Source organism: Choloepus didactylus, chromosome 14 (genome assembly GCF_015220235.1).
Source record: "Choloepus didactylus isolate mChoDid1 chromosome 14, mChoDid1.pri, whole genome shotgun sequence".
In the NCBI taxonomy this organism is placed as follows: Eukaryota; Metazoa; Chordata; class Mammalia; order Pilosa; family Megalonychidae; genus Choloepus; species Choloepus didactylus.
In genome coordinates, this window is record NC_051320.1 from 45208434 (window position 1) to 45219371 (window position 10938).

Consider the following 10938-nt stretch of genomic DNA (forward strand, 5'->3'; position numbering starts at 1 on the left):
CATGTGACAGAGCAAAGCAGTGTAAAGGCAGGGACTATAGCAGTCAGTTGTGCCAGGGCAGCAGCAGGAGCAGCCATTGATTTTTAAAATTTTGGGACAGGCAGAGATTGGAATAAAACTAGGTCAACCACCAAAGGCATAACCAAGCTCCCCTTGACTGCTGCAGCACCTTCAGTCACCTTTCTTTCAGATCCTCCTTTAGTAGGAACCAAAGCAGCAAGGGATGCCCCGTGCTCACCTCCCCAGTCATGTCCTGAAACATTCACTCTGAAGAAGGCTGTATAGACAGTCAGGAAATACTGACATGATGTAATCTCTACAGGGAGATCTCACAACCACCACAGCTTTATGCTTAAAAGTATAAATAAACAATATCTTAAAATATTATAATATTCATATACATTATATCATTTCCAGCTTCCAACAACTTTCTGAGGCAGGCAAATCATGGATTTTTTTTCTTTAAACTGAGAAGTGAAGTGACTTGTCCAAATATACACATCTTGTAAATGGCAAAGCTGGGGTTAAAGGAAAGTCAATTTCTCAGAGTACGGTGGTTGAGAGCATGGACTATGCATCCAGACTGTGAAGGTTAGATTCTTGACTTCCCTATTTCTTAGCTGTGTGATCGTAGGTAAGGGATTTAACAGTGCTGTAAATGGGGATTTTCACTGGACTCTTTGGGGAATTAAATGTGTTAGTATATTAAAAGCATTCTGGAATAGTGTTGGCATAGTAGTTGGGTAAGTGTTTGCTTTTATTCACTCCCCATTTAACAACATTTTCTAATCTGATTTTGTTTTAAGGAAAAATCAGTATTTTTGCTTCTAGGTGACACTGCTTATCTAATCTTTAAACTAATATGAAAGTAACATTCTAAAAGAAGGAAATAATGATGTGGAAGAAGCAGGTGTCCTAGGAAGGCCCTAAATGTAGAGTTAAAAAGTTATCACTCATCAGTGATAACCTATCAGAGGCCAAAGAGCCACCTGCTCTCAGAACATAAGTTAGCAGCCTGGCAGCCCTTAGATCTGTTCTGGCCACACCTTCCCATTCTCTTTAAGCAGTTATCTGTCACCTTTTAAACTATTTCATACACTGTCCTTTGCTTTATGTCCAATGACTGATAGGCAGAAAAGGATTTGTTATAACGTGATTAGAAATAAAATACATTTTAGAACGAAGAAAAATTTCCTTGGCATTATTTTGAGGTTTAAATGTATTCATATGAATAAAGCTCTTAGAAGTGCCTGGCAAATACTATATAGATGTCAGTTATCATGTGTCCTCTTCCTTATTCTCATCCATGGAGCCCTTGGATTCATGCCAGCTACACATTCTGCATCCTTTCTTACCACTGCTTTCACCAAATTAACATAACATCAAGGGGGCAGCATCCAAAGATGCAGTTCTATTGGTCTCATTCCCAAATTATTCTAGGTCTCATTAAAGAGGGAAGTGAGGGAGAAGGCTTGGAGACACTCTTGGCTCTGCCATCTTTTGCCCTGCATGTGAGGAATAGGGATATTTGGAAGTGTTTACAATTACTCAGCGTAAACCCAGCCCCTGTCCTTCTGGAGAGGCCTCTTTCAGTATCTCTGAGGAATGAAGACAATCTGCTGAGGGCTTTAAGGAAGGCAGGTTATGATGCTCTTTCCTCATTCCCCCTTCCCACCCCTTGCCTTTGTGCTCCCATTACCAACCACACTTCTAAGTTTGCATTTAATTTTTTTTTTATTTCTTATCTAGCTCTGTCTTACTGACACAACTATGAGGTTGATTTTTTTTCCAAAAATGTAAAAATTAATCTCATTCTTAACATTTTCCCTTAAAGAATTTTTCCAGTTGGTGTTTTTCTGTCTACAGTCCCAGATCAGACCAGTTTTTCTTAAGACATATTCTGCAGAAGTAAGACAACATCACATCCTCAAGTTCTTTAATTCATTTCAAGTTTGCTTCCAGATAAAGAACTTGTTTTGCTGCTGGGAATCACTTACCTTAAATGAACTCTTCTCTTAAAGCAGTGGCTAGCCTGATTTCTAAAATAACCTGAAAGTTGTGGCATCTGTTAGAACAGCATAGTTTGTGTTCCCCTCTTTTGAAGAAATCTCTGCTAGACCATGGTCATATCTGGAGAGGAAGAAGACGACTGTGATTGAGTTAGGGTCATGACGATAAAGCCTTCTGCACAGACCACTGGATTTGATTAGATACAAAGAGACCTCAACTGATTGAGCCAACAGGAATTTATAGTACAGTGGAAGATAAAACACACACACAAACACACACAAAGTTCAGAATGGAATTTAAATGGTTAAGTTATAAGTCCCATATTTTACATCTAAATGTCAACCATGAGGAATTTGGTCAAATAAGTTAAGACGTAAAGTATAGGGCACAATATTAGGAAACCATTAAAAATAATTTTAAGAATATTTAATGAAAGCAGGATTTTAAAAATGTCTCTCTATATGTATGTATGTATATATATATTTATATGAGTACATATGTATATATTGTAGAATATACAAAAATATTATGTGGTTACATTTAGCAGTAAGAGTCTTGTAATTCTTATTTCTTCTTTTTACAGAAATGAATACCCTTTTTCTAAATTTTCTGTTATGACAAGGTATTACTTCTAAAGTAGAAATTCAAATATGTATTTTAAAGGGACAGTATTATTAGCTTAAGTATGTTTGAAAATTATTTTGATATAAATGGTTTCAAAACATTCTAGATATTTGATAAACTCAAAATGTCTATTCCTAATAATGTATTTTTTTTCTTAAATAAATAAAGCTGCATAGTCTGTAATATCCTATTTCCCTCCCCCCTTAGTTCTTATCCATGTTTTTGGGTATAATAAGAAATATATACTTTAAAAAATTATTTATTTTAGCTTATGCTTTTATTTGCTGCTTGATTCCTGATTTACCCATACATAGCAGTCTATCAGCCCAGGAACATGATCAAGAACATCAGTGACCCGGGATATCTTTGCTCCCAAGAATTCCAGAATGTGAGCTCTGTGTCCACAATTTAAATCCATGCCTTATCATCAGCAAAGATTAACTTCAGCTCAGTGTTTCTGAAAGTGATTAATGCTGAATACTACTTGCTGTTCACTAACACTATGTTTTGAAGGAGGTGGTAGAAATTAAATAAACATCTTTCATAATTAAATGCTTAAAATATATCATCACTACCTTTTAACTTATACCATGTCCCTGCTTCCTATGGTATTTACTATTGTATAATATCAAGAGACCAAAGAAAGCATAAAGTATGTTGATGAAAATGAAAATACAGAAGCTTAGAGTTGGAAGCAACATTAGAGACCAGCTGCTTGGAAGTTTCATCCAACAGATTCTTTTCCACAATATGTTAATGGCTGATCATCCAGCCTTTGACTTAATACTGCCTCAGGAAGCAGGAAGCACATTTGAAAGCTGGCCAATGCTAGTTATTACTCACAGCTATTATTTCTTTTACTATTGCTTCTGTTACTACTGCTACTATTACTAATTCCATTATATTCGAATAGACCTTTCATAATTTTTTTGTTTAACCAAAATGTGCTTCCTTGGAATTTTCTCCCACATTAATGCAAATCACTCTCTCCCAAGTAAGAATTCCATTAGCATGTTTCAGATCCATCTCATTTGATTTTGATGTGGATTTTCAGAAGGACTTAACCAAATTCTTCAGGAAGTTTAAAGGAAACCAGCAAGATATATCTGTTTGGATTGTGTTTAGCCACTAGCAACAGAAATCTAAAATAACATTATCATAACTTACTCCACTCACATGAAAAGAAATGAGGAGAAAAGTGACCAAGGGCTGACAGCATGCTTTCATAAACTATTGCACCATGTTTATTGTACTGGTGAATACTAGAAAGAATTAGTTGAGTGGACCCATATATAGTGAACACACACCTGACAAACATTTTGTATCCAGAATCTAAAAGAACTCTTAACACCCAGTAAGATGGTGATGGTAGCACAATATTGTAAATGTAATCAATGGCACTGAAAAAATATCTGAATGTGATTAAAAGAGGAAATGTTAGATTGTATATATGTAACAGAATAAAAATTTAAAAATATCCATGGAACTACACTACACAAACGGTGAACCCTAAGTTAAACCATGGACTATAGTTAATAGTACAATTATAAAAGTATGCTATCAGCAATTGAAACAAATGGCCTATACCAATGGAAGGTGTTAGAAATAGGGTGGTATATGGGAATCCTGTATTTTATGCATGATCGTTCTGTAAACCTACAACTTCTCTAATAAAGGAGGAAAAACAAATAAGAAAGTACATTATCAATAAAACAATAGGGAAAAGATTTGAACAGAAACTTCTCCATAAAAGATATATAAATTTCAAATAAGTATACAAAAAGATGCTTAGCAGCATTAGTCATTCATGAAAAGCAAATTAAAACTACAGTGAGATACCACTGCATATGACCAGAATGGCAAACATTAAAAGGACTGACCAAGTTTTGGTGAGGATATTGAGCAACTGGAACTCTCATGCATTGCCAGTGGGGATGCAAAATAGTACATTCCCACTGCTAGGTCCCAAATGAAATAAAAATACTTCTACAGAAGGACCCATATGTAAATATGCATTGCAGTTGTATTTATTTTTATTCTTGATAGTCCCAAACTGGAAACAACTCAAATGCCCATCGACTGGGGAATAAATGAACAAATTGTGGTACATTCATATAATGGAATTCTACCCAGCAATAAAAAGGAGACCATTCCAGGCAAAGAGGGCAGTTGGCACAAAGGCTCAAGACAAGAAACAGCTTGGTTTGTTGTTGAAACTGCTAGGATTTGGGGGTTGCTGGAAGGTTAAGGAGCAGTTAAAATAGATTACATACCTTGCACGTTATGCTGAGGCTTAAAATTTATATTCTTGGTGATAACTTCAGTTAGATTTGGACAAGATGAGGCAAACAGTCAGACACTAAGATAAAATAATTAGAAAAGAAAATTTATGTTAGAGCATGAATTGGCATGTTATCAAGGAAGTCAAAGACAGGAATAGAATTTTCCAGAGGATGTGATTTAATTTTGTAGAATAGAAGAGATTCACAAGTGCGTTTCTATGTGCTTATATTACATGCAGTTTCTCTTTCAACACTGAAGTTCACACATTATTAAAGCTAGGGAAGTAGTGACTGTATTGACACTGTCAGAACTATGGTATTCAAGTAATCAAGAAACTCTTGCAGAGGAAAAAAGAACATGCTAATAGATTTTAAAAGCTTTAATTCTGTTTTATTCCAGTTTTGGGCTCTAAAATATCTTCATGAGGCCAAGAAGTTAACACATACATGAATTCCATCAGGTTTATAGACTACCCGTTGATTTAAGAAAGGTAAACGCTTTGTTGAACAAACTTGGCAAAAGGAGTCTCACATGGATATATAAAGCAGGGAGAAAAGCTGGACCATGGTCACCACAGAAAAGTTGGAACCAAAGAAGCAGAGGAAGATGGGGAGGCAGTAGCCAGAGCTGTTTCTCAAAAAGCTAAATTACATTAATGGAGGCATATTGCCAATTGCTGTCTTTTCACTAAGTTTTTCCTTGGCAATTGTGAGCTCTCTGCCTGGGCCTGTAGATTGTGAAAGAAGTAATCAGAGGATGATGAGGGCATGTTGGAAGGAGAGGATATATGTATGTCTAAAGGAATGAACAACAAATAGGGGACTGAAGAGCAGGGTGTAAGACAATGATTTGGCTTCAACAGATGTTCTTCAGTGTTTACCCGTTTGGACCCATTTAATCTATGGCTATGCTGTGGATGTCTGAAATCATGCATGTGTGGAATCTGGCTGGTGTGTTCAGCTAGTTCATCTTATGCTCTAATTCTAGTAACCAGACTTCTACTGTTAACCAAAACCTCAGTGCCCACTTTGACTTAAATCAGATTAAAACCTAGCCTACTTCTTCCATTTCTTGTTAGCTTGTCAGGTATATCAGTCAATTTAGAACTTGCTTGGCTTTTGTTAATCCCACTCTCATGGAATAGAATCCTGACTCTGATCCCCAGTCCAACTATTTTCTTTAACAACCTACTGCTGTGCCTCAAGACGCTTTTTAGGATATACAATCAACCCATGTTCAACTTCTCTATAGGTCATATTGCTATTCTTCATTCTTACCCACGAGTTTCTGCCTCATCTTCCAGATTTGTTATAATAAAATTATTGTAAGAACTGTGAGATAATTCTAATCCCTCAGTGGATATTCAAATACACAAGATCACTCTAGAAAGTAAATTTGGCCATTCCTATCTCTGTCTAAAAAATATATTAGCATGGACTTTAACAAATTATGTTTTACACTGATTTCTCGTCTAATAAGATTGAAAAATATATATATATAGAATTCTCCTAAATGTGACTGTTTTCTAATATGTATTTATAACTACAAAGATATCTGCAATAATGTAAATCTTTACGATCAAGATATGCTTTATGAAAACATGAATGAACCTTGAAGACATAATGCTGAGTGAAATAAGCCAGACACAAAAGGAGAGATATTGTATGTTACCACTAATGTGAACTCTGTGAACAATGTAAAATAAATGTCTTATAATGTAGAATATAGGGGACCTAGTGATAGACAGAAGCTAGAGAAGGGGGATAATCTAATGTGTACAGATATGATAATGAGGGTGAACTTAATGGCATGGGAATGGAGAGGTGTGATTATGGTTTGTTAATGGGATTATAAGTATCAGTGCCGCATTAAAGGCAAACAGGTTCGAAAGTGGTTGTATAAAGGCATGTAACCCACAGATTAGCATTACAAACATAAATAAGTGTTAGCATGATATACTTACAAGATATGACACTGGTAAAGAGTTAACAACAGTGGTATATGGAAAAACTACCCATTACATACTATAGGCTATATTTAATAGGAGTATTTTACCAGTACAACACTAAACCTAGGGATGAAAATTAGTGGCTGATAAGAGCTCTGGGATGTTTTATGTTATGATAGTTGTTTAAAATTGAGAGTGATGCTGATTGTACAACTAAGTGAAGATAATGTGAGAAACTGTTTATCTTGGGACAGAATATATGTTACATGAAATTAGGAACCCACTACTTAATAAATCAGGCCCTCAACTTGAGGCTTGCTCTTGTGAAACTTAGGGCTGCAAATGGAAGGTTAAGCCTTCCTACAATTATGCCTAAGAGGTACCTCCAGGGAACCTCTTTTGTTGCTCAGATGTGACCTTTCTCTCTCTAAGCCCAACTCTGCAAATAAATTCATTAACTTCCCCCTCCTCCCCTGCCCCACATGTGGGACATGACTCCCAGGGGAATGAATCTCTCTGGCGATGTGGGACACGATTCCCAGCAATCAGCCTGGCCCTGGCATCAAGGGATTGAAACTAAAAGGGGGAAAAGAAAGGTAACAAAATAGGGTTACGGTGGCTAAGAGATCTCAAACAGAGTCGAGAGGCAATCCTGGAGGTTTCTCTTATGCAAGCTCCAGCTAGATATCCCAAATGGCCACAGTATGCCATGCCCTTACCAATAGTAGTTCCAAAATACCTAGGTCCCTATTTGAAATTCTATAAAAGATTCACTAAGTTTTACTTCACAGAAACTTAAATCCACCAGAGCGGTCCTATGCTAGACAACTTGTAAAACCCAGAAGCAACAGCCTCTTTGTAAGAACAACAATCAGATGCAGCCCCCTTCCCCATAGTATTGACACCCCTTTTCAATATGAACAAGTCAGGGTAGTCACTGCCTAGACACCCCTGAAGATTGAGAAAGTGATTAAATGAGAGGAAGGGTAGCAACAGGCAAGACAGGATTTAACAAAGGATTATGAATACTGCAACTTTATATAAACACACACACATATATATTAGATGTTAAGGTATTAAAATAGTTAGAAGGAAATAACTGAAATGGTGGAACTATAACCTACAACATTCTTTGAAATTTGTTCTATAGCTATTCATTGAATTGTGTTTGAAAGTTAGTACCTTTCTGTATATATCCTATATTTCACAATAAGGAAAGAACTGAAACTGTGGAACTGTAACACATAACATTTTTTTGAAATTATCTTTATAGCTGCTTGTTGAGTTGTACTTTGAAAGTTAACACCTTTCTGTATATATGTTATATTTTCCAATAATGGAAATAACTGAAACTGTAGCCCATAACATTCTTTGAAATTTGCTCTCTAACTACTTGTTGGATTTGAAAGACATCACTGTTATGTATATATGTTAAAGTTTACAATAAAATAAAATGCATTAAAAAAGGATATGCTTTAGAGAATTAAAGAGAATACCATGAGTCATATTAAAGATAGAATAAAGAGAACAATTATCCCCAGATTGATATATAAATTGAATTGTAAAATTACTTCTAAATTTAAAGGTTTGCAGTATTGTTGAGGGGAAAATACAGTAAATATTATTAGTTTTATTCTAATAAAATATTCTGGTCATGTACTGAGCACCAATATTTAATAATAAAGGTTGCTGTCACTACCCCAATTAATATCACTTGTATTCCATACTCCAATACATTGTGGTGTAAACATGTAAATTTAATCTCATATATGTCGATGGTGGTCTGTCTGTATTTTCCACCATTGAATATTCTTATTCTTAGAAGCAATATATATGATTACATGGTAGAATTCCATATCTTTTCATAAGACTTTTTTAGGGTTGTGAAAGTAAATTTGGACATAGCTAATAGATTTTAAAGTACTTTATCACCATTTTATTGACGAGCATTAATTGACCCATTTTATCTTGGAAGAACTGAAATACTGAGATATAAAGCATCTTATGCAAGTTACATTATATCATTTCTTTATTGACAAAATGATTTGGTAATTTATGTATAGACCTGCTTGGATGAATCACTTTTAACCAAAGACAGGTTCTATGGAGACATCTGCCAGACCTACCCCCAAGAAGTCACCATATTCTCCTGTGAAGAAGCATTATGTATCCTGCCCCTGTTGGCAAATTGTAGTTATAACTAAGACTGAATTATCAGAATGGAGAGCTCCAGCAGTGCAGTCCACTAGAGTTTTCTAGATATGTGAGATAGTTGAGAGTCACAAACACATTTCTATATAAATATCTCTATGCTTACACAGGATGTACAGTGATTCTATCTTAATTTCCAGGTTAACAAACTATTATTTCTACTTCTCTAAGGTAACTGACATTGTCAGAAATATAAGCTTCATTCAAGTAACCAAAGACTGTCAAGAGGGTAAAAAGAACATAGTAGTTTACTCCTGTCTATGGTAAGTCTCTATCTGATGGAAATAAACCCATTTTTTTGGCTAAAAACATATCACCATAAAATGCAGCCAAGATGTAGAAGAGTCCCAATTCACATCCTCAGTTTTCATCTAATGAAAAAGCTATACAGGAATTACAGAACACAACTCCTCAGCTTATCAAAGGAAAAAGACTTTTCGTGCAACGCCCATCTAGTGAAGTTGGGGAAGAGGTAGATCCAAGAAGAGAGATCAGCATACAAAAATCCAGAGACAAGGAAGAACATGGTGGACTTGGGGAACAGAAAGAAATTCATGTAGCCAAAGCATGAAGTTACAGGAGAAATAAGCAGGGGCAAATCATGAAAGAAGCATTGTAGTCCACATTTAGGAGTTTGAACTATATCCTAAAAGAAGTGGGGTGCTTTGAATTGTTTAGCTCAGTGACAATCAGATTTTGACTAACCATTTTGACTTAATATTTGTATGAGGTGTGAGACTTAGATCAAGGTTCATTTTCATGCCTATAGATGTCCAATTGCTCCAATACCATTTATTGAAAAAGTTATCTTTTCTATATTGTGGTGCTTTTACACCTTTGTCATAAATCAGTTACACATATTTGTGAGTCTATTTCTGTTATCTATTCTGTTCCATTGATCTCTGTGTCTTTATGGATATCCACGAACACCATACAGTCTTATTACTGTAGCTATATAATGTCTTGAAGGTTCATCCATGTTGTAGCATGCATCAGAGCTTCATCCCTTTTTATAGCTGAATAATATCCCATTATACGTATATACCACATTTTGTTTATCCATTCATCTGTTGATGGTCACTTGGATTGCTTCCATCTTTTGGCAATTATGAATGATGCTGCTATGAACATCTGGTGTGCACATTTGTACAAATCCCTGCTTTCAATTCTTTGGGGTATATACCTAGAAGTGGGATTGCTGGGTTGTATGACAATTCCATACTTACCTTTCACAGGCATTGCTAAACGGTTTTCCACACCAGTTCTCCCATTTTACGTTCCTACCAACAATGTACAAGTGTTCCTATTTCTCTACACCCTCTTCAACACTTGTTATTTTATGTTTTTAATTGTATCCATTCTAGTGGAAGTTAGAAACTGAAATATAGAGGAATGATTAGTGAGCAGGAAAAGGAGTAGAAGCCAAAATAGTGTACGTAGGATGTCCACACATGTACTGGTTTTCTTATGATACCTTTATCTGGCTTTGGTATTAGGGTGATGCTGGTCTCATAGAAGGAGTTGAAAGTTGTTTCCTTCTCTTCAATACTTTGAAAGAGTTTGGGAAGGACTGGTGTTAATTCTTCTTTGACTGTTCAGTAAAATTTACCAGTAAAGCCGTCTGGTCCTGGGTTTTTCTTTGACTGGAATTTTTTGTTTACTGATTCAGTCTCTTTACTTCTTATTGGTCTGTTGAGATATTATATGAATTCTAGAGTTAGTGAAGGTAGTTTGTATGCTTCTAGGAATTTGTCCATTTTGTCCAGGTTATCTATTTTATTGGCATACAATAGTTTATAGTATCCTCTTATAATCCTTTTTATTTTGTGGGTCAGTAGTAATGTCCCCTCTTTCATTCCTGA

At 35.5% G+C, this 10938-nt stretch overlaps 1 long non-coding RNA gene across 1 annotated transcript in view; it reads right to left on the minus strand.

The window, feature by feature from the left end:
• LOC119509245 overlaps nucleotides 1–10864 on the minus strand; it is a 95511-nt gene extending 84647 nt beyond the window's left edge. Inside the window, exons 1-3 of the long non-coding RNA XR_005211656.1 lie at nucleotides 10551–10864; nucleotides 4908–4993; nucleotides 1998–2130 (exon numbers count right to left, since the gene is read on the minus strand). This is a non-coding gene — a long non-coding RNA (uncharacterized LOC119509245). The remainder of the gene's footprint in view (nucleotides 1–1997; nucleotides 2131–4907; nucleotides 4994–10550) is intronic.
• Nucleotides 10865–10938: the final 74 nt, after the last annotated feature.